The sequence below is a fragment of the Leptodactylus fuscus genome, chromosome 4 (genome assembly GCF_031893055.1).
Source record: "Leptodactylus fuscus isolate aLepFus1 chromosome 4, aLepFus1.hap2, whole genome shotgun sequence".
Classification (NCBI taxonomy): Eukaryota; Metazoa; Chordata; class Amphibia; order Anura; family Leptodactylidae; genus Leptodactylus; species Leptodactylus fuscus.
The window spans coordinates 55,552,451-55,575,570 of NC_134268.1; positions in this window are offsets into that span (position 1 = coordinate 55,552,451).

The following is a 23,120-nucleotide window of genomic DNA, read 5'->3' on the forward strand; positions in this document are numbered from 1 at the left end:
GGGTGGAGTTTATGTGGGACATAGAGGGTTTAAATATCCTAGAAATAATTAACCCAACCAATCAAAGACTCCTGATCTCAACACATGGTGTATACAATGATGCACACCTGTGCACCATTCAAAATAGTGCCGATAAGGAAAGAGACGTACGAGTGGTATAGGTAATCATGTGATCCTGACTGCGGCGCATGCCCACTGTACAATGCTTGGGACAGCCACGCAAGTGAAAGACCGAAAGCGAGGCGTGGTAAGAAAACCAAGCCTCGCTTTCATCCCCACCACATGACTGCAACCAGCCAACAGGAGCATGCGCACTCATATGCACATTCTACCAGCACGGACCAAATGTAGGAATATAAGGATGCCTAATCACATCGCTATCCCAGCCAATTTGTGGTACCGGACAAATGCATTGAGCATATACCAGGGAGATGTTGAAGACTCAGGTTCAAATGATGAAAAAAGTGCAAAAAGAAATGTGAACTAAACAAAGAGGTAAATTACAAACTAGTGATATTGTATATATACATGTGAAGAAATTTTACACAAAAGCTGCATATATAAAGTGTCAACAATTGACAATTGTGAATATAGACAACAAAGTGAATGAAAAGTGAAAGTGACATAGTGTCATAGTGAATATATTAAATCATCATTGGACTGTGATAAATAAAAAAGGGGGGGGGGACCCCGAACAAGTGAAAATATCAAAACAACCCTATAAAATATTTATTAAGTTATAAATAAATATAGAAGCTCAATATAAATATATATCCCAAAAACCCCAATGTATGCAAAAAAAATTGAGTTAAGTTGCAGGTAAGGGTTGAGCGATCGGGATCGGAATTCTGTTCCCGATCTTTTTTAGGCTGGATCGGAACCCAATCACGATCGTGAAATTTACTCGATCACCGATCAGGATCCGATCTTTTCTGATCCCCATCGTTCAACCCTATACACAGATCATTAAAAAAGTTTTCCCATCTTAAGAAGTGGAGATTCTGCAACATTGTACATCAGTGGTACTTAACTACTTTTAGTAAAGGTCTATAGGCCAGGTTCTATCATCAAGTAAAGTTCCAAGCTGTACACATTCATAATTTACATTGTTTTTTAGATGTAAAGATGTGTCTGACTATAAGACACACCCCAGGTTTAGACAAGAAAAATTAAGAAAAAATAGGTCCTAATGTGGCATTGTACTGTGTATGGGGGCACTAACTTGACATTATACTGTGGGTGGGAGCTCTAAGGAGCATTATACTGTGGGTGGGAGCTCTTAGGAGCACTATACTGTGGGTAGGGACACTCAAGAGCATTATACTGTTGGTAGGGACACTCGAGCATTATACTATGGGTGGGAGCTCTAAAGTGCATTATACTGTGTGGAGTATTAAGAAACATTATACTGTGTGTAGGGGCACTAAGAAGCATTCTACTGTGAGTGGTGGAATTAAGAAAGATTATTCTGTAATATTATGGAACATTCAATTTTGGGTGGAGGCATTAACAAGCATTATACTGCCTGCCAGTTGAGTATCCCTGGTGTACATAGTCTGTATAAAATTGATTATAACAAGATGATAGATGAAGGCTTCCATACAAACAATTTTTTTATAATGTATATCATTATGCAAGTTATAAATAAAGACTTTGTTTTGTACAGTTTTCTTGATATATCTAGGAAGTATGAATTAGTTATATTATGTCTACATATTAATGTAGAAACTAAATTCAGAATGATACCAGTTTGGAATTTGTTTCACTCTAACATTTTTCTTCCCAATAAATATAACATCATCTACTGCATGTCTATTCCCTAACAAAGTAATATAGTGAGTGAGTGGCGCTAATTTATCACAAGAAAAAACAATTTGTCCAGCAGAGCAAGAGATTGGCATACGATGCGGCGCAAACTGTTCCTATGACCATCCTTCTGGTATTGTGGGAAGAGACGACTTTGCAAAAGAAAGTAGTTCTGCTTTTAAAAATTGTATCAAACAAATAAAAAAAAACATTCTGTTAGATGAATCTGGAAAAAAATGCAAGTAGCTTATATTGTGCTTTTTTATGATATTCATTTTCATTGTAATAATCAGGGTTATTTGCAAGCTAAAAAGATAAATGCATAGCCTACTTCCAAGTGTGTATACATTGTTCATGAATGTTACATATCGTACACGACACAAACAAAAGATAAAAGTACAATTAAGGCTTTACAATAGAGAGATTTGTGAGTCATGTCCTTATTTCTCTATAGTATTTATCAGAATTGACAAACTTTAACAAATGTATGGAAAGCTAGACAAAGCATTGCTCATACATCATAAGTAAGAAACAACCATTATATTTATAAGCTAGGTCAGAAAAAAACTTACAGAAAGCAAAAAAATATGAGTCATATTTGTCTTTTATATATAAAATCAAATTTCATTCTAATAGCGTTGAATCACTGTAGGGGAGTTTTGACCTCTAGCATTAAAAAGAGAAGCAATGCCAACCACGAGAGGATTTGACATGCTTACACTTTCAATAACTGTTGGCTAAATGCTCATTGAGCGGACAGATTTTCCGAATCCTGCCCAATTAATATATAAAGAGAGAAGCTGGCATTGTCATTTTCATGATGACCTCGTATGATGTCCAGGTAATGCAGATACAGATTGTTGTATCAAAGGAGTGACCGTAATAAAAAGTGATAAGTTAAAAAACACTAGATAAGTATGCAAGGCACTCACTGGTCCTTTCCCAAACTCCTTAGTTGTTAACAACAGTCCAGGCAAATAAATGTACTGATGGTCATATTCCAATTCCATATTCTATATTCCACTTTGCAAGTACACATGCTTCCCGTGGCTGAGTTTCCTCTCCAGCTCCACAAACTAGGTTTAGGTGATTGTGTATGTCTTTTCATAGGGAACTATATATTACGCACTTGCTAGATAGCTATGTCCATGCTATTCTCTAGGTAGAAGTAAAGGAAATTGAATGCTTCCTATTGTTATTGCTTCTAACATAATCTGTTTAGGAAGTGCCAGACGATCTTCATCCATGTTAGATAGGGAGTTGATGCTCCCAAAAAAGTGGGATAAAATGCTGTAGTGCCTCCAAACAACTGATCATTGAAGATACTGGTTGTAGGATCCCACTAATCTCATAACAGGCATTTGAGATTGTGTAGAGGCTATATGTTGCAGTTTTACAGCAAGTTCTTGGACCAGCTCTGTCAAAGAGTGCATTTGATGCACTATGTTCTGCTTTTGTTCTCCTATGTAGGCCAGCTATTCTGTTATGATATTGCCTGAGGGGCAATTTCTAGAAAGTGCAGAAATGTGCTGATACCACAGAATAGTAAGACAAACTACCTAAATCCTACACAGAGCTGGAGTCTAAGGTTGTGCAAACAGCTTTACCAGAGCCTGCTGTCAGGCTCAGTAGTCGATAACCTGCTGAAGCCCAGGTTATTGCCCCAGAATTTTATTGTAAGAACAAAACCAAAATCCAAAGTAATACTATTAGGACAGTGCGGCAACTGTGGCCAAGGGATCAGGTCGCAGCCTGTTCCTCTTTCGCAGCGTTTTGCTGGCTGTCACCACCGCCTTGTTGCTGGCATTCCAGTACAACAGGGGTTAAGTCCTTGCAGCCTGATGGGCGTGGTTGGTCGGCTGACTGACAGGGGTGTTGACCAGTGAGCGCCCGGCTTGGGCAACTGGGCTGGCTGCCTTGGTCCACCCTTCTCCTATTTTATGAGGCAGGTGAGTCAGGCTGCTGCCCTAGCTTCAATTCAGAATAATGTATGTGGTGTGATAGTTGCATGTGTTACTGGTCTGTTGTCCCTGCAGCAACTGTGTGTTTATATGTCTGTTAGGATTGGGTCCCGCAGGGTCCACTCTCAGCGCACAGCGCCACCTGCGGGTCAATCTAACCCTTGCCCTCATGTAGTGAGGTGTCTGGAGTGTAAGTCCAGATTTCGGCCCACTGAGCATGCTCAGGCCTATTGGAGTCGCTCACAGGCTAAGTGCAACTTCTTGCCTACTGAGCATGAGCAGTGAGGTCATAGCCACCGTCCTGTTGGGCGGGGACTCCCCTTTAAAAAGTGTGAGCCGACGCCGCCCGGCGCTCACACTTTGTATCTGAAAGACTGAATGACAGTTGTTGCAGGGAAAGGCTCCAGTGTCCAGGCAGGATTCCAGACTAGGACTCAGTGTGGGTTTCCTCTGCTGTTATCTGGGAACTGGGTAGTTAGGACTGGTAAATCCTGAATTTCTGTCAGCTCTACACCAAGGCTAGGCGCAGTAGAGACTGTTCCAGCCTGTAGAGTTGCAGCAGGTTGGTCTCAGGAGATAGCCTTACTGCACTGTCACACTTCAGTGTTAAACTCCTAGCTGTTGCAGGAACATTTGTGTTGCTGGCCAGGGGTGGCGTTAACCCTTGGCAGCCTTGTTACTTCTGCAGTACAGGTGCACCTGGCCAGTGACTTTAACTGGCAGGTTTTAGTTGCACCGCTGTTCACATTGGGAGCTGCACCGTCGCATCCGCTCAGTGAACTTAACTGGCGTTTGTGTGTTGCTCCTTGTGCACACTGTGCTGTACTGCCATATTGTTGCGCTCAGGCAGACGGCCGCCCATCATAGGGCCTGTGGACCTCGCTGCAGTGCCTTGCAGCCCAGAGGTTCTGTTGTTTAAAAATTATTATTTTATTTATATACACAGAACCGTAACAGTGTCTCTAAATGTTTGTGGAAATGGGGCTCCCCTCCCCATTTTATCTGTTACACTGCTAGTGTATCTGATTGATAGCAACAGAAGGTAGCTGCTGTGAGGTGCTTCTCAGTGAAGTAAGGGTGAGTTCACACTACGTAAACGGCAGCTTATTCTGAACGTAAAACACGTTCAAAATCAGCGGCGTATAAAGACGCGTGTACAGCTAGCTACAGGAAGTGCCCGCGTGTACAGCTAGCTCTGCTCATGCCGAGCCGTACACGCGGGCACTTTCCATTCACTTCAATGGGAGTGCTCGTAGTGAAAAAAGCAGCCCATTCATTTCTATGGGGAGCGCTCATATGCTGGCTCCCATAGAAATGAATGGAACTGCTTTATACGCCGCTGATTCTGAACGTGTTTTACGTTCAGAATAAGCTGCTGTTTACGTAGTGTGAACTCACCCTAAGTGAGACTACTCTGTTTAGTTTGTTCAGTCTAAGCACAGGAGTTTTGGCTAGACTGTTATTCCTTTAGTGGCTGCTCTGTCCTGCAGCAATCTTATCTATTAAGTTACTGTGTGTACCCAGATGGTGTTGTAGCCTGACAGTGCCATTAACTGACGGACTTTGTTCACACTACGATAGCTTTGCGGCTCAGAGCCCAGTTGGGCTCCGCAAGATATTATTATTTAGGTTTTTTTTAAAAGTATCCTGCTATTCATAACAAATACTTACGATACAGGAGAATCACCAAACTCAGAAAACAAGGGATTATCTGGTAAACAAGTCAAGATCAATATATCAGCAAACAAACAGATATGCACAAAAAACAAGAGCCACATTAGAAAGTATTATTAGAAAGTAGTTCTGAAGAGACTCTAAATCAGCTGCTGATTGGTTCAGCATCACAAAGATCTGATCACCTACAGAATCGGAAAAAACTTCATATGTTGGCCTAGCAACTGTAACCCCTTCCTTACATCCTCCATACTATTGGGTATTTAAATATTATACATTATACTATATTATTATACTGCAAAGACCCGATACTAATGCCTTCAATCAGTGCCTACACTGATCATGGACATTAGGACCCGTGGCGCCTCGGCCAAAGCTGCCTGTCATACAAATGCCAGTATTTTGCAATGCTTTGCAATACATTAGCATTGAAATGCATTGCATTATTGATCAGACCCTGGGGGTAAAAAAAAATTACAGTATTAAAAAAATAAAAAGTATAAAAAATTTGAATCACCCCCTGCTTTCACTAGAACACATATAAAAGTTACTGTAAAACACACATGAGATATTCCTGTATCCAAAAATGCCTGATACACAAACTTATAAAAATATTTTTCCCGTACGGTGAATGCCATAATGGGAGAAAAGAATCAAAAGTGCCAAACCTCCATATTTTTGCTGTTTCATGTCTTATAAAAATGTAAACAAAAAGTGATCAAAGCAATAGACACTCCCCAAAATAGTATAACTAAAAAGTAGACCTAGCCTCAGAAAAAGAGATGCCCTAGGCCCTAGATCAAAGATTACTGAGGCGCCATTTCGACAGGGATCACTAATTTATGGCTGACGTCCCATTTCCTTGGAGCCTATGGAAAGCTCCCAGGCTTGTCTGCCACTCATTTGTATGGCAAGCAGCTTTATGTAGCCTGTTATAAAAATGCCAATTAGCATTATAATGCATTGCATCAGTGATCAGATCCCTAGGATTCAAGAACCCCTAAGAAATGCAAGAAAAAAATTAAAATAAAATTCCAATCCAAGTAATTTTTAACTTTTATATGTATTGTAGGGAAACGGGTTTTCCCTACAATACATATAAAAGAAAAAATCACTGTAAAAAAAAATAGGTATCCCTGTGTCCAAAAACGCCCAATCTACAAGCTACTAAAAACATTTTTGTTGAACAGTGAAAGCCGTAGCGAGAAAAAAAATTAAGAGTGCTAAGCCGCCATTTTTTTTAAATTCTGAAAAAAAAGTGATCAAAGCAATAAATATTCCCCAAAATGGTATAACGAAAAATTACATCTGGCTCCATAAAAAAAGATGCCCTATGCATCTCGGTACACAGAAATATTTTAAAAAAATTACGAATGTGGTGACTTTTTTTGCAATTTTTTTTTTTTAAAGTTTTGGATTATTGTTAAGGGTTTTATAATGTAAATACAGCTGTATAACTTTAGTATCCCTGGAATTGTACCGAATCATAGAATACAGGGGACATGTCATTTTGGCTGCACAGTGAACACCATAAAGATGAAGCCCATAAGAAGGCACAAATATACTTTTTCTACAATTGTACTCCTTTCTGAATTTTTTTCCATCTTCCAGTACATTGTACGGAATAATAAATGGTACCATTACGAAGAACAATTTGTCCTGCAAACATTAAGCCCTAATATGACTTTGTGAATGGAAAAATAAAAAAGTTATGGGGTTTGGAAGGCGAGGAGTCAAAAACAAAAATTGAAAAATGGCCGTGGCAGGAAGGGGTTAAAGCTACAGTAGCAAGTGGTACTACAGTGATGAGAATACATACTGGGAAACCTTACAGAGCTATTTCTGTTTTTAAAAAAAAGTCTGATGAAACTGCAAAATAATGTAATATGAACAGAACCTAACAGCACACAGGAAGTAATAATCCCCATAATCACACATTTATATAGTTATTCATTGAAAAATATAATCTCTTCTAAATATATATATATATATATATATATATATATATATATATATATATATATATATATATTCATCCATTATGTTAATCTGCACTATACACACACGTATATGCACAGTCTGCACAGGTTGCTCCGCCCACAGGTAATTAATGAGATCGGGGAAGGAGGGAGGAGCTGGAGCAACCTGGGGTTCAATTACTGCTTCCAATTGTGTGACCCAGGGGTTGAGAATAGGTACATCATCATCATCTGCCAGATCAAGTGAATTTAAGCAACCCCCTGGAAAACCCCTTTAAGTAAATGTGTTTATACACCCTAGGATGGACAGCTGCTTGGTTTTCTAAAAAAAAAGCGGTTTCACCACGGAGAGCACAAAACACTCACCGGCGATCACGATTTGTCAGGTTTCCGTCTTTTGTCGGCAGAAGACGTAAACCTGAAAATGTAGATCGGGCGCTGGTGTGAACCCAGCGTAAAAAAAAAAAAAAAAAAAAAAATGTCCAGAAATCCAATGTAGGTGAAAAAATGTGAACATTTATTAGTTGATGTGCAATATTCCAGTCCAAGCCAGAGTTTTCTCAAGAACACACATATATATTTATTTTGGGTTTGGTTATGTCTTTGCTTTTAGTTATTTAAATCTCCATAAAAGCTAGATGACATCTAAAATAAATAATCCAAATAAAATAGAGCGAATGATGACAAATAGCCGTAGCTGTCCTTTTCAGTCCCATGTTAAATACACACATATCTTTGTAAGATAGATAAAAAATATAAACCTAATAAAGACATTACACATACATGCCACCCTGTATACTGATGACTAAAGCTGTAATGCCAATCATAAATAAATGTCTACTTTATGCAACGCCATAAATCAGCATCTGTAGTCTGAGTTCTATCACTCACTGGTCCTTGACAATTTTCTTGAGCAATGTCAAGTGAAGTTGGATTACTATTACTATGTGTGAATTATTGATTGAAGTCACATTGCTTGATGATAGTTGTGCTGTGACTTATCCCAGAAAAAGAGATATTTCATTCTCACTTTACAAACAAAAATAGATGAAATAGATTTCCAGAACACCAGGCAAAAAGGCATGACTGTCACAAGAAGGTATCGTATTAGAGGAAAAATACATTTCAATATTTCATGGGCTACATCAGAAGAGGCATGGATGCATATGATGAGGACGGAGTTTTACTTTATACAAAACACTGGTCAGTAGACACATGTAATATTATTTACAAGTTTGGGCTCCTGTGTATAGAAAGGTCAAGCTAAACTAGTAGGGGGGGTAGAGGAGGGGCACCCATATAATAAAGGGAATTGGTAAATTAAAGTTCCTAGAATTATTGCCAAAGTTGTGGCTATTCAGTATGGAAAAGTATGGCTTAAGGGTGATCTAATTGCAATATACATATATAATATATATATATATATATATATATATATATATATATATATATATATATATATATATATATATATATATATATATATATATTTGAATTTGTATATTAGCAATATATGAATTGACCATATAGAGACGATTTGTCTAATATTTAGATTTTTTGCTTAGACTTATAACATGGATATAGGTAATCCACTACTTCTGGATGGGGCTTATTTAACGTAAGAGCAGTGATACTTAGGAATTCTCTGCCACTCAGTAGTTGATTTGTTTAATAAGTCTGAGAGGGATCTGTATATATTCTTGAATGGTTTATATTCACGTTACACTGTAGGTATTTGACTGCTGGAGATTAATATATTTATTTCATATTACATTTTTTGTCTTCTTCATCTGGTTCAACACTAATGGATTCCATTATTAACTATGCAAGTAGGGGGTGGGGTGCAACCGGTTCGTTCCAGTTCTGCTGATATAGTTGTTAAAAATAAATCCACATTGGAAGCAGGCCCGGAAGGTGTCTTCCTATTCTGATACCCCTGCGGAAACACCCTTGTGGGACAATCCTGGTTTACCTGACCTTTTTGAGTTGCCCGATGCCCGGTCCTGGTCACGATATAATGTGTCCTCCCTAGAGGATTTGTACCCACAAGGGGTGTTTCTTACATTTGACTGCTTCATGTGAGATTCCCCAACATCAATTCTTTATATTTCTTCAAATTTCTTCATTATTCCCTACCCAGGCGAGTGCCATCTCTGAATATCCGTTAATTGGTGTGCCACACTCTCAGGATCCTGGAGACCTTATTTCCATTCTTTATGAACACCTAATTCATGTGAAAGTGTCCCTAGCCGAGGCCCTGGCTCTGACACGCTGGCACACCAATATACCGGAGCTGAGGGATGAGACGTTCCAGGATTCTCCTCTATACGTTTCACCCTCGACTAATAATAAACTAATTCATATTTTCATCTTACATCAGTGCTACCTGACCCCGACCCGTTTGCATAAGATGGGCCGTTTGCCTGGTCCGAATTGTCTTATATGTCCGTGTCCACACGCGGATTTCTGGCACGTGGTATGGAGTTGTCCAATCATACAAACCTTTTGGAGGGGGGTGGTGGACCTCTTGGCAGAAGTCTTGGATCACCCTGTTCCATTCTCTCCCGAAGTCTGCCTGTTTCTCGTACTAGAGGAGGAGGTGTGGGAGCATCATACCCAAATTTTTCTTCGGGAATGCTTATTTTACACCAAGAAGGCCATCGCCTTACAGTGGATGGCCCCACAGTCTCCGTTGGTATCCCAATGGCGAAAGTTGGTTAATTCAATTCTTCCATTTAACCAAATTATATATAAAGAGAGGGAGAAATTTCACAAGGTATGGGGAGCGTGGTGTGATTTTCCCCCCCAACCCAATACTCTGCGCCTTCCATGCGTTCAGTATTGGACGCCTTTACGTCCTAAGAAGGGACGTCTGCCGGATAGGTCCATGGCACCTTGTATCGGTATGGCATGTGACTACTGACGCTGTGATATTTTATTCATTATTGCACTATTGATGTGGAGGGTGGGTATGGGCTGAGATGGGATGGCGATATGGCATAGCTCTGTTTAAATTTTTCTTGTACTTCACTTTATGCTATCTTATGAACATACTTTTCTTGATGCATTATTTGCTCTGTTATACAATTTTCAATAAAACAAGTTTAAAAAAAATAAACCCACCGGTAAGGAAGTGGAGCCCGACTCAGTTCTGCTACCAGTAGAGCAGAATACTCCATCATTCCCCAACCTCTAGGTCACAGGATAGAAACTGCCTGACACAAGAGGTAAATATTGGTACTTACCTGTCTGATTTCCAGTAACACATACCACACATACCCAGTAACACATACCACCCAACCTATTTTTATATATACTTTCCCTAACATTAAATTAAAAAAAAAGACAAATGCAAAATACAAGGCCCAAGTATCATCATAGATGCAAAACGTGGTTGAATAACCCAAACAAAATGTTATAGCTTTCAAACTAAAATGGGTACGGTCATGAACCAGGAAAAATGGTCCGGTCAGGAAGTGGTTAGCATGATGTATACTTTGCCCTAGTTTCCCTATGCACTAGCTTTCTACATCTTATTCTTCAGCTCAGCTACACTGCTGCGCCTTTTTTATCCTTTCTCACTTGTGTTAATGTTAATGGTCCTTTGAAGCCCTATCACTTTGCTAGAGGATTGATGTAAGTCTTCTGCAATTAACATAATTACGAGCTTGATTATCTTCTAATTGAATTTTGAGTATTTGGTTATTTAGTGCACAAATTACAGCAAATTAAAGATTCTATGCTGTTGGTGACATGCTTTCATCTATACTTGCAAAATTTTTTGTATTATTTTCTTCATTATTTGGGACGACCTGATTAAAAAGTTCAAGCTTGTGATATTACTTTGCTAAAATATCCTGATTATTGTGTATTAAAGTTCCCATTTATTACTATAGTGAAATATTATTGTAGTTAGAGGAGAGATAAGAAACATCCTGCAATTAGGCCGCCTTCATTTACATGGCCATATTAAACCATGTACTGTCAGAGCTTATTTAGAAATAATTTATAACAAAGTGATAAGTAATACTGCTTACAAATAGTGTATAACATGTAGGCTTTATTGTCATGGTACAACAGTAGAGAACAAACCTGGTTGAGTCCGAATTTGCTATAAGGAGAGACAATTGAGTCACGCCATATAGCACTTTTTTTTATACTATCTGGTGTAATTTGCCTTTTTTTTCCTTGGCAAATGGCAAAGCCCACTATCTCATTAATTGTTTTTGTCACAGTGAAATTTTACAATGTGTAAATACACCTATGGTGCAGTGTGTTACTAAACAGACTGTTTGTTACCACCTGCTAAGATAAGACAAGATAAGACACGATAAGATAATACTTTAATAGTCCCACCATGGGGAAAAACATCCATTACATAGAGTGGTTAAAGAGTCCTAGGACCCCTGACACTATCATACACAACTTTTTGAAAACATTGAACATTTTGAAAACTTTTAAAAACACTGTTCAAAGCAAACTGGTTTGAACTGAACCCAAAATTTTTGGTATGAACAGATTAACCCCAATTCAAAACATATCTTGAAACCTTTGCTCTTCTCTAGTCAATAGTAGAGATGGGGGGGGCAACATGGTGGCTCAGTGGTTAGCACTGTAGCCTTGCAGCGCTTGAGTCTGGTGTTCGAATCCCGCCAGGAACAACATCTGCAAGGAGTTTGTATTGTATTCTTCCCGTGTTTGCGTGGATTTCCTCCCATTCTACAAAAAAGACATACTGATAGGAGAAAAAAAATGTACATTGTGATCCCTATATGGGCTCACAATCTACATTAAAAAAAAAAAAAAAGAAATAGTAGAGATGGGCATCCAACTTGTACCGAGCAAGGTTTGACTGGAATATTCCAAATGGTTTCGTTTTTATGCACCCTGGGCACCCATTGATGGCTGTGATTGGGACTCAGTGATGACATGGATACACAGAGCATCATGATTAGAGATGAGCGAGTAGTGTTCGATCGAGTAGGTGTTCAATCGAATACTACGGTATTCGAAATACTCGTACTCGATCGAACACTACTAGCTGTTCGAAGTTTAAGGTTCGATGCAGAACCAGCGTTGATTGGCAGAATGCTATACATTCTGCCAATCAACGCTGGTTCTTCTCTTACCTTTCCGATGTCTTCTCCGCGCTGCATCCCCGCGTCTTCTTCTGGGTGGAATTCACTCTGCCTAGGCATTCGGCCTAGGCAGAGCCGACTGCGCATGCGTGGGCATGCCCTCGCATGCGCAGTCGGCTCTGCCTAGACCCCAAATCCTAGGCAGAGTGAATTCCAGCCGTAAGACACCGCTGGGGCGCTGCGCCGGGAGAAGACTTCAAGGGGAATGCAGCCCGACCATCACTCGTGGACTTGGTAAGTATAATTTTATCGAATTTTGCCTACCCCTGAAATGAGCATTTCCCCCCATAGACTATAATGGGGTTCGAAATCCGTTTGAACAGCCGAACAGTGTGCGGCTGTTCGAATCGAATTTCAAACCTCGGACATTTTAGTGTTCGCTCATCTCTAATCATGATGCCATGATCTGCCCATGTGACCACTTGTGGCCCAATCACAGGCCTCATGACTGAGAGTGTTTTACACTATGTTTTAAGGCAATTTAATGTGGAGTTCAAACAGAATTTGAACAAAATTTTGGAGCCGAGCCACCCGAAACCAAAACAAAACAATTCCTGAGAGGTTCGTCCATCTCTAGTCAACAGTAACAAAAGCATAAAAATAATTATATTGGACTCTTTTTGCCATCTTTTTTAATGTGGAATTCCCAGGATTATTATACCAATGGCCTATCTTAAGAATATGTCAGCTCAGTGAGGCTCCAACACCAAGCACCACCAATCAGCCAAATAAGGCGGCCACAGCCCCCCATCATGTACTGCAGCTTTCAATGAATAAGAGGTACAGCACTGTATATAGCATAGAGGTTGTACCTGGAATAGCAATAACAAATCCCATTCATTTGAATCAGACTAGGCTGCAGAAGGAACTTACAGTGGTGTTGCAGTGATCTAACAATGAGGTGCCATAGCAAAACATGAGAACATTTGATTTTCCAAGACTCCTTACATCATTTATGATAGAGATACAAGACAAGTAGTGCTATTTATATATTTATATAGATCAATATATATAGAGAGAAAGATTGGAATTGGAAACATTCCCACTATTCCCCATGACTGGCTTTGCCTTGCAATGAGCCTACCAATCATGCAATCATGGTTATTGGACTGGGAATTATTTTTGTGTACGTCACGTAATGATCAGATTCAATGGGATCAAATATCCTTGCCATTTATATGTAGTAATTATCCTTAATCCTCTATCTTTCTCTGTCAGGCCACAAATCAAACACAAAGCTTAGCTTAAATACTACAAACTAAGTCGGGGAAAAATAATCATCTCGTTTGGCTGAATTATTAATTGTCAAAAAAAATTGCTACATTCATATAGACAAAGCTATTTGTATATTTAAAGTTAGTGTGTAAGGTAGAATAAACCTTGGAAGAAAATTATATTTATCTGTAAATATAAAGGGTATGTATTAAGGAGAGGATTGAGAAATCCCATATTAGATCATAGATAATGTTTACAGTATGTATTTGCGATGCGTAAATCATCTTAAATATCAGCGTAAATTAGTAAATTCCTATATAAACACGTAATTACCAGGGCTACAAAATTACACAAATCAAGCAAAGTAAAATAAGCCGAAGCAAAATAACATTCCCTGCCTCTCTGTTTATAACATAGAAGCTTTCCCTGTTTGCTAGTTCATAAAAAAATAATCCATTAGTCTCAACACTCTACCGGCTATAATCAAAAACATAAAATTGCCAGCAGGCATGGTTTATTTTAAAATACTTTCACTGTGTTCAAGATCTTCTCTGTTTTCATTATAATTCTTCAGTCCACTTTCAATTTATATTTCAATTAACTGGAGTAGAAATGCATGGGTAAGGCATTGCTTATGAGAAATCAATGAGGTTAAAACTTGAGCAGAAAAATGTACTTTGATAATGCACTTAGAAACCTGGATCTTATTGAAGGCACTGGTAACACTATACAGGGTTTGCTTCTTCTGCCTCCGACCATAAACAAGTATACAAATGTTTGGCTAATGCACAATATTGATTATTATTTCACAGGAGTCGTTTTTTTTCTTCACACGTCTTGGAGTTTAATGTTATGCAGATGACGCTTTTATAGTGTGTCACTTTGTATAGTGTTGAAAAAAATGTCTGGATTTGGACTGTGGGGGGTAATGTCAACTGTAGTCAGGTTTGTAACATCATAGCCATGTAGGGAGACCTTCATATGGCCGAGGGCCCCACATGGTGTAAACGCCGCGTTTTGGTGAGGCAGGAACGCTGTGGAAAAAACTGCAGTGTTTTACAGTCACTGCAGAAAAATTTGTGCAGCAGACATGCTGCAATTTTGCAAAACCGTCATGGTATTGGAAAACTTAGCATATCAATTACACCCACGGGAACACAGGTGGTGTAATGTCTCTTCCTGTTCAGGTCTCTTTGCGCGGTGGTGCAGGAGGTGTTTTCAGTTTGATTCTTTACTTAGAGTTTTTTGTTACTCTGTGTGAACACTGCTCTATTACCTCTCCTTTGTAATTGAATTTGCATCCAATCCACCTCCTGGACCTTGTTTCCCTCTGTTCATCAAATAGTTAATCTTTGCCTTGCCTGTGTCATTGACAGTCTGTCTACCAGTCAAGTCTGGGACAGATCATTCCTGGGCTTCCTATATACAGGCCACACAGGTTTTCTGGCAATTTTGACTCTGTCCTCACTAGCTTCCTACTTTCTCTTACTATTATTACTGACCTTTGACCTTTGGTTTCCCTTCTGACTATTCTTTTGGATTACAATTTTGTACTGCTTTGTCTCTAGGGCCTTGACCTTTGCTTGCTGGCTTCTGTGTTGTTTTGTCCTGCCTTGTTCTGTGTGACAGAAGAGATTGCTGCCCAGTTACTCCTGTCATTAGAACAGTATGGCAATTAAGCAGGGACAGGGGCTAGGTCAAGTTTAGGGCTCACTGTCTTTCTTCTCCTTCTTCCCTTGTTCCACAGCAATTCTAGGGAATTGCCCAACTAGCTTTCCTTTACAGGCGGTTTCTATAAGTATAAGCAGAGAGTCCACAGAGGAAATTCCAGTGTGGACTTTCTGTGAAAAGTACTGCCGAAAAAAACTGATGTGTTGCTTTTCTGCTGTGACCTGCTATGTGGGGACTTAGCCTTAAAACTACTATATGGAGATAAATTTTGCTGCACACACCAATGGTTTAAAGGGGCATAATTATTTATTATACAACAGTGAATAAGCCATAGACATAATGCAAAAAATTAGATTTGAATAGAGAGCTAACTAGATCAAGTAATGTTGACGTTTCGGTCATGTGACCTTCATCAGAAACGATCTAGGAACAATAGACATAAACAATAATCAGCAATGTAACTTGAATTATCAAGCAAAACGTCATGGCTGTAACAAAGACAAAATAAAATTAATAGAATAATGAGGAATATGCAAAACCATGAATAGGAAAGTAAAAGAGTGAGGGAGAAAACCAAAAATAAAACATGTTGTGTAAATGAAAAAGTATATAGAGAGAGACCAAGAGATAATATGAGTATAAGTGAATGAATGGAGAGGCTAGCTATCTAGAACAGGATAATGACTAGGCTGCCAGAAAACAACAGATAATCCAAAACAAGTAGAGGAATAGAGGGAAAGACAACAAAATTCATAGGAGTAGGGGTGTAAGTACAAAATGAATAGCTGGAAAGACCAGTTGCCCAGGATAAATGAATAAGAATGCAACCAGAAAGTGAAAAAGTGCCCACCACGAAGAGAAATAGGAAGGAACCATAGTAAAACCAGCTTACCTAGTGTAGGGTAACGTAGGGAGAGGTGTCATGGCGTGTGTGGGATAATCCACACTGGGTCTAAATAGCCCCATATGGAGGAGGAGCAGTAGCCGGAAATGCGGTCGAAATCGCCAAAAACAGAGAAGGGATGCACCAGGAGGTGCGTAGTAGCTGGCCGGATGTGACATGAGCGGAAATGGAGATGCGTTCCACCCGTGGGATGCAATAAAGAGAGCCAAGCAGAGGTGTAATAAGTAAATCAAGAGATGCAGAACAAAGGAGAGGAACAGAAGAAACAAAGGAGGAGCAAAGAAGCAGACAGGAGGCAGAAAAAGGTGGAAAGAAGCTGTAATGGAGAGGGAGAGTGTTGAAAAAGCCGACCAGAAGTGATGTCGGTGGAGGTGGGTCGTGCGTTCCACGGGTGCATGTGTCACTTTATATGTGTTCTTTCTTTCCCTTTTTCACTTCTCTTCTTTACTCTATCTTTTCTCTTTGTCTATCTTTCTTTTTTTTATCTTTTTCTTTATATCTCTAGGTACCGTCTCATATTCTCTCCTGGCTTTCTCTAGCTTTTTCCTTTGCATCCCATGGGTGGAACGCACCCGTGGAATGCACGACCCACCTCCACCGACGTCACTTCCGGAGGACCCCTTTTTTGCTAGCACCATAACTTATTACGAGTGTGCAGCACCACTATTACTTTGTACATTAAAACTACTATATGACTTTTAAATGCAGTGAATAGGTCAATATACATATCTTTTCCAAAACATTTCACTCTGCAAAACTTGTGGTGCTCCAAAATCATTGACTACTTTGATAATACCTTCTGACACACTTATTAACACCATGTCAGAAGATCAATTCGAGATTGATTAACCCTTTTGAAAATTCATAATCCAAGAGATTTAAAAGACACTGATACAACAGTCTACTCTCCCCATGACGTCACTCTTGCAAAGGCAACAGAACCGGAGCCCTCCTTTTACAGTTCTTACTAATAGTGAGCATGTGACCTGTCTTTTTGCAATACCCACAAGGTATAAAATCAGACTAGTAATAAAGTCTTCCTCAGTTTACTTCCACGTCTATATGATCATACTAATCTATGATTGGGACTATGGTTCATGACCAGCCACAACCAATAACAGAGATGGATGATCTGCTCTTGTAGATCCTCCCAAATGTATTTAGTGGAGTAGAATCTGTAGAGTATCTGTCATTTCAAATTTTTTTATTTTTTTTTTTGTAAATGAATAGTTCAAGTGAATATAAAAAAAACTTTGTAATATATCTTATCAGAAGAAAATGTTTTTCTCCTGTCTGGCAATCTGTTCATTTCACTGAGAGAGTTGTCTTCACTGAAGGCAAGCTGCAGTATAAGGCTGGGTTCACACAATGTATTTTGGCTCGTAATTTGGCACGTAGACGGCGTGGGAGCTTTTACGGGCCGTATACGCTCCCATTGATTTCAATGGGAGCCAGTATTGTATACGTGGCGCTATTATGCGGCCGTGATTTTGCGCAAAATAGCGCCGCGTATACGGTCCCGGCTCCCATTGAAATCAATGGGAGCGTATACGGCCCGCAAAAGCTCCCACGCTGTCTACGTGCCACATTACGAGCCAAAATACATTGTGTGAACCCAGCTTTAAGAAGTCTATAGAGGGAAGGCAGAGCAGGGAGAGGAGTGAGTAACCTGCAGAGAGAAACAGGCATCCAGGTGCAGACCTCAGTATGATATCTCTCATCAGAGTTTTATTCACATCTATAATGGTCACTCCCAAAAAAATGTTATAAAACAAAGGAATCTTACTATTTCCTATAGCAGATTGTTTCTCTGTGCTTGTTTCTCACTGGGCTCTTACTTTTTCAACTTCTCTGATTCCCATTGACTTCAATGTAATCTGATCTGTGAATTTGCTAAGTGATAGTAGGAGATAGGCACACTTTTCTCTCATAAGGGTCAATTCACAGGAAAATGGTGAAGAATTTGGTGTGGAATCTGATGTGCATTCCACACCAAATTCAGCGCCATTTTCCTCCGTGTGAATGCACCCGAAGGCCTCCAGTGTGAAAAAGCAGCAAGGTTAATCTCATCTACACATTCTAGAAAATAAGAGCTATGAATAAGTTGCATAATGAAAAATGCAGCATGTTCATTTTAGCAGTGGAATCAGGAGTGTTTTCCCAATATCTTTTAATTTCTTCCTGCTGGAAACATTTTTCAATTTAAAATTTTAATTTTTAGCTCCCTGACTTCAAACTTAGTTTATTTTTTTCTGTTCACAGAGCCATAATGTTCTGTGGGAGACACATTTTAGTTTGTAATTGTACCATTTAATATACTGTACTGGAAAGCTGGAAAAGAATATAGAATGGGGTTGAATTGGAGAAAAACTGCATTTGTGCAACTTTCTTACGGACTTTGTTTTTACGGTGTTCACTATGCAGCCAAAATGACCTGTCACCTACTGTATATTCTTTGACTCGGTTTGAGATTAGGAATACCAAATTTACATATTTTTTTTTACATTTAACCCAGTAAACAAAATTCTAATCTTTGCAAAAAAAAAATTCTTGAAGTCACCACTTAGATGTTTCTACTCCTGACTTGGGTTAAAAAAAACTGCAGAAAAACTGCAACGTCCTGTCAGCTACTGTTTCAAGATTTATCTAATAGGAATACTATTTTGTAGTAAACCAGGGCCTGACTAAGGCCACCACATCTGCACAGTGTAGAGCTGGAACCAACCCAGACACCCTTCTGATGCCAGGGCCCTAAATTGGGAAAACACAGCTGCAGCGGGAAACGCTGTGGAAAAAAACACTACATATTACAGTACCTGCAAATTAGATGAGAGTCTGTCTAATCCTGTCCACATATTACTGCAGAAAAAAAATCTGCAGCAGAAATGCTGCAATTTCAAAAATCGTTGCGTTTTTTAAATCACAGCATGTCAATTATACCTATTTATACACTGGCGGTTTCCATATAGGTATAATAGAAGCTGAACGTCTGCAGAGGAAAATTCTGAAGACTTCGGCCCCGCTCCCACGGAGTAACGTGCTGCTCATTCTGTCACGTAAACACATGTCAGAGTGACCTCTTTATAACAGATTCCATTGACTTCAATGGGTGCCGTCTTACATGCGCTACACATTGAAATTAACGGGTTTAAAAGCCTCCCATTGATTTCAATGTATAACATGCGTAAGACCGGCACCCATTGAAGCCAATAAGATTCTGTTTCAAAGCGGTCTCTCTGACACGTGTTTACGTGTCAGAATGAGTGGAGAGTTACTCCATGTGAATGCACCCTTTCTGTGAAAAACTCTGTGGAAAAAAAGACAATGTGTGGTGTCTTTTTGCAGGTTTATTGGTTACGACTTTTTATATGAGGCCTTAGTCTTAGAATTCCAAACATTGAAACTGGTGTATTATTAAAACGTGATTGTAAATCTAATGTGTCTTTTTTTTCTTTATTTAATAAAAACTATATACCACTGATCTTTTCACATGACACCTGGTAGTAGGTTCATTCAGCAATGAATTACATGTGACGGCAGATGATATATGGAAATCTGAAATATTTATATGGACTGTAATGAGTGATGGATGAGAGCTCTTCCTTTCAAAAATAAATACATGCAGCTCTCACTACCAAGTTCTTAGATTTGTCAGTTGGAAGGAAAAATCTAGAAATGAACAAACATCATCCCCTAAAAATTCTTAGAAGCAGGGCCGCCATCAGGAATTTTGGGGCCCCATACAGCCTAAGTGTCTGCCCCCCCTTCCCCCACCTTATTTTGCGTCATACCAATTATGTATTACATTTCCCTTTATGTAGCAGCATTACAAGGCTTAATCAGATTCTATTTGCAGGTAAAATCTGCTTCGTGTGACAGCGCCTATAGAGAGCCAACACCATCTATAAGAGCCCTCCTAATAAATCCTCAGGGTTTATTGGCATTGCGTTTTTGGCCTCCCTTGCCAGGATATGTTGGTAACCAGTCAGAATCAGCTGTCAACTTATCTCTGCACGAAGAACTTGCCATTAAAAAAAGAGGGGGACCTGCAGTTCTCTGTGCAGGGATAAGTGGGGAGCTGATTGTGACTGGTTACCAACGTATCCCGGCAAGGGAGGCCAAAAACACAATGTGAACACTCCTTTAAAGTGAAAGTCCCACCCCCAAACAGGCTGCTATGCTAGTAACATAGCCTACATCATTATTATTCTTCAGCTAAAAACTTATATATTATATATTATTGCCCCAGTTCCCTCTCCGCAGTGCCGCACACCCGATGTCCCAACAATCCCCCCCCCCCGTCCCCCCTCTAACATCTTTCCATTGCCCCCTGTACCCATACCTCCCATCTTTTGAAGAACCAAAGGAGGGACAAAATGTGCGGGAAATTTAGCCCCACCCACTGTTATGTTGACTCCGCCCACTCATTAATTTTTCATGTGCCCGCACACTGTATAATCCTCCTACAGTCGCCCGTAAATTATATGTCCCCCCCTCCGTCTCTCCCCCAGCTTCATATACACCCTTCATCTGCCCCCAGATTCATGTCCCCTCCGTCTCTCCCCCAGCTTCATATACACCCTTCATCTGCCCCCAGATTCATGTCCCCTCCATCTCTGCCCCCAGATTCATGTCCCCCCATCTCTGCCCCCAGATTCATTTCCCCTCCATTTCTGCCCACAGATTCACGTCGCCACATCTCTGCCCCCAGATTCATGTCCCTCCATCTCTGCCCCCAGATTCATGTCCCCCATCTCTGCCCCCAGATTCATGTCCCCTCCATCTCTGCCCCCAGATTCATGTCCCCTCCATTTCTGCCCCCAGATTCATGTCACCTCCTTCTCTCCCCCCAGATTTATGTCCCCTCCATCTCTGCCCCAGATTCATGTCCCTCCATCTCTGCCCCCAGTGTCATGCCGTCCTATCCTTCATCTGCCCCCAGTTTCATGTTCCACATTACACTTACCTTCTCCTTCGTTCCCCCGCTGCTCTCTGCGCGCCTCTCTCTCTCTTACTGGCGCACAGTTGTAGACGCGATGTGACGTCATCATATCGCGTCTACACTGCCGGGTAGCTGGCGGCAGCGGCGAAGCGAGGAGCTGACACAGGTCAGCTCCTCGCTTCAGCCGCATATGTGTCAGCGAGAGAGGCCGCAGCGGCGAAGCGAGGAGCTGACACATATGCGGCTGAAGCGAGGAGCTGACCTTTGTCAGCTCCTCGCTTCGCCGCTGCCGCCGGCTACCCGGCAGTGTAGACGCAATGTCAGCGAGAGAGGCGGCAGCGGCGAAGCGAAGAGCTGACACAGGTCAGCTCCTCCCTTCAGCCGCATATGTGTCAGCGAGAGAGGCGCGCAGCGGTGAAGCGAGGAGCTGACCTGTGTCAGCTCCTTGCTTCAGCCGCGTATGTGTTCAACTCAGATCTGCGTCCTCTGGAGAGACTGCTGCCGGCACCAGGGGGCCCGGGCCCCCCCCCATTTTTAAATTTGGCCGGGCCCCTGACGCCAGTAGCAGTAGTACTGCCCTATCGGCGGCCCTGCTTAGAAGTAATAAGTTTTTTTTATTTGTTACATGTTATATTTATTCCTCCTTCGGTGCCGCTCTGTCCAGATTATATGGTGCTTCTTGTTTGTCCAAAAAACTAGATGAAAACGAGACTGACTGAATTAGCATTGGCAAATTAAAGGGAGTCTGTCAGCAGGAATATCAATATCAAACTAATGACCTTGTAGGGCGGCTTCTACACTTTTCAAAGATACTTTTCTTATTCTGTATTGTAGTTTCATCTTCATGAAAATCAGCATTTTATTCTCATGCAAATTAGCTGAAAAGGGCTTTAGGGGCGTGTCTTCTGCTGCCAGAGCTCCGGTCTCCGATCCAGATAACTAGAGAAGAGTGAAGTCCTGGTGGGATAGGACACGCCCCTTAGCTCTTTTCAGTTAATTTGCATAAGAATAAAATGTTGAATTTCATGAAAATGAAAATGAAGCTGCAGTGTGTGGGGGGGCTAATAATATCTTATGAAATATTGTGTATAGAGGTGGGGGCTGAGATGGTTCTATATGTCCATCTCTCTCTCCCAGAGAGATGCAGTTTGGATCTTGCCAGACTGGTTATGCAAGACACTATGCACTGTGCTATCTTACAAAGAAACTAATTAAAATGGAGACAGATCGTCTGGAATCAGGGGCATTGTTAGGAAAGGATCAAAGACCAAAGACCCTTCCAAAGATAAAGGGACAAGAGAAGGGTAATTAAGCTAATTGTCTCCAACAAGGATGTCTATTGTCTTTAGAATACCATGAGATAGACATCTAGGATGTGTATTTGAGACATGTGCTGATGGCTGCCATTTTGATTGATACATGCGGCTACCATGAGGTCACTGACTCCATTTTAGAGTAAAACTAGCCTTCAGGGGGGTGTGACCTCTCTCCAGTTTCTTATCCAATAGATATGCATCAGGGCTATTGTTACAAACTTCTCCACCAATAGATGTATGCTAATTATACTAGCTAATCCTGTTCTGTCTATGCCATGTGATATATACTTTGTTCTAGCCACCATTAAAGCAGAATCCATTTTGATGCACGACCACCATGTGTCTTGTGGTTCTCCAGGCCAAGATGGCGGAGGCCGATCTTGGCCTGTTAATTAATTTTCCTTTACAGACAGCATATCTCTGGGGTATTATGATTTCCCCCGACAGAAATTGTCGCCCAACGTGAGGGCGTTGATGATCGTTTGATGTGCAGCCAATAGTGTACTGATCCACT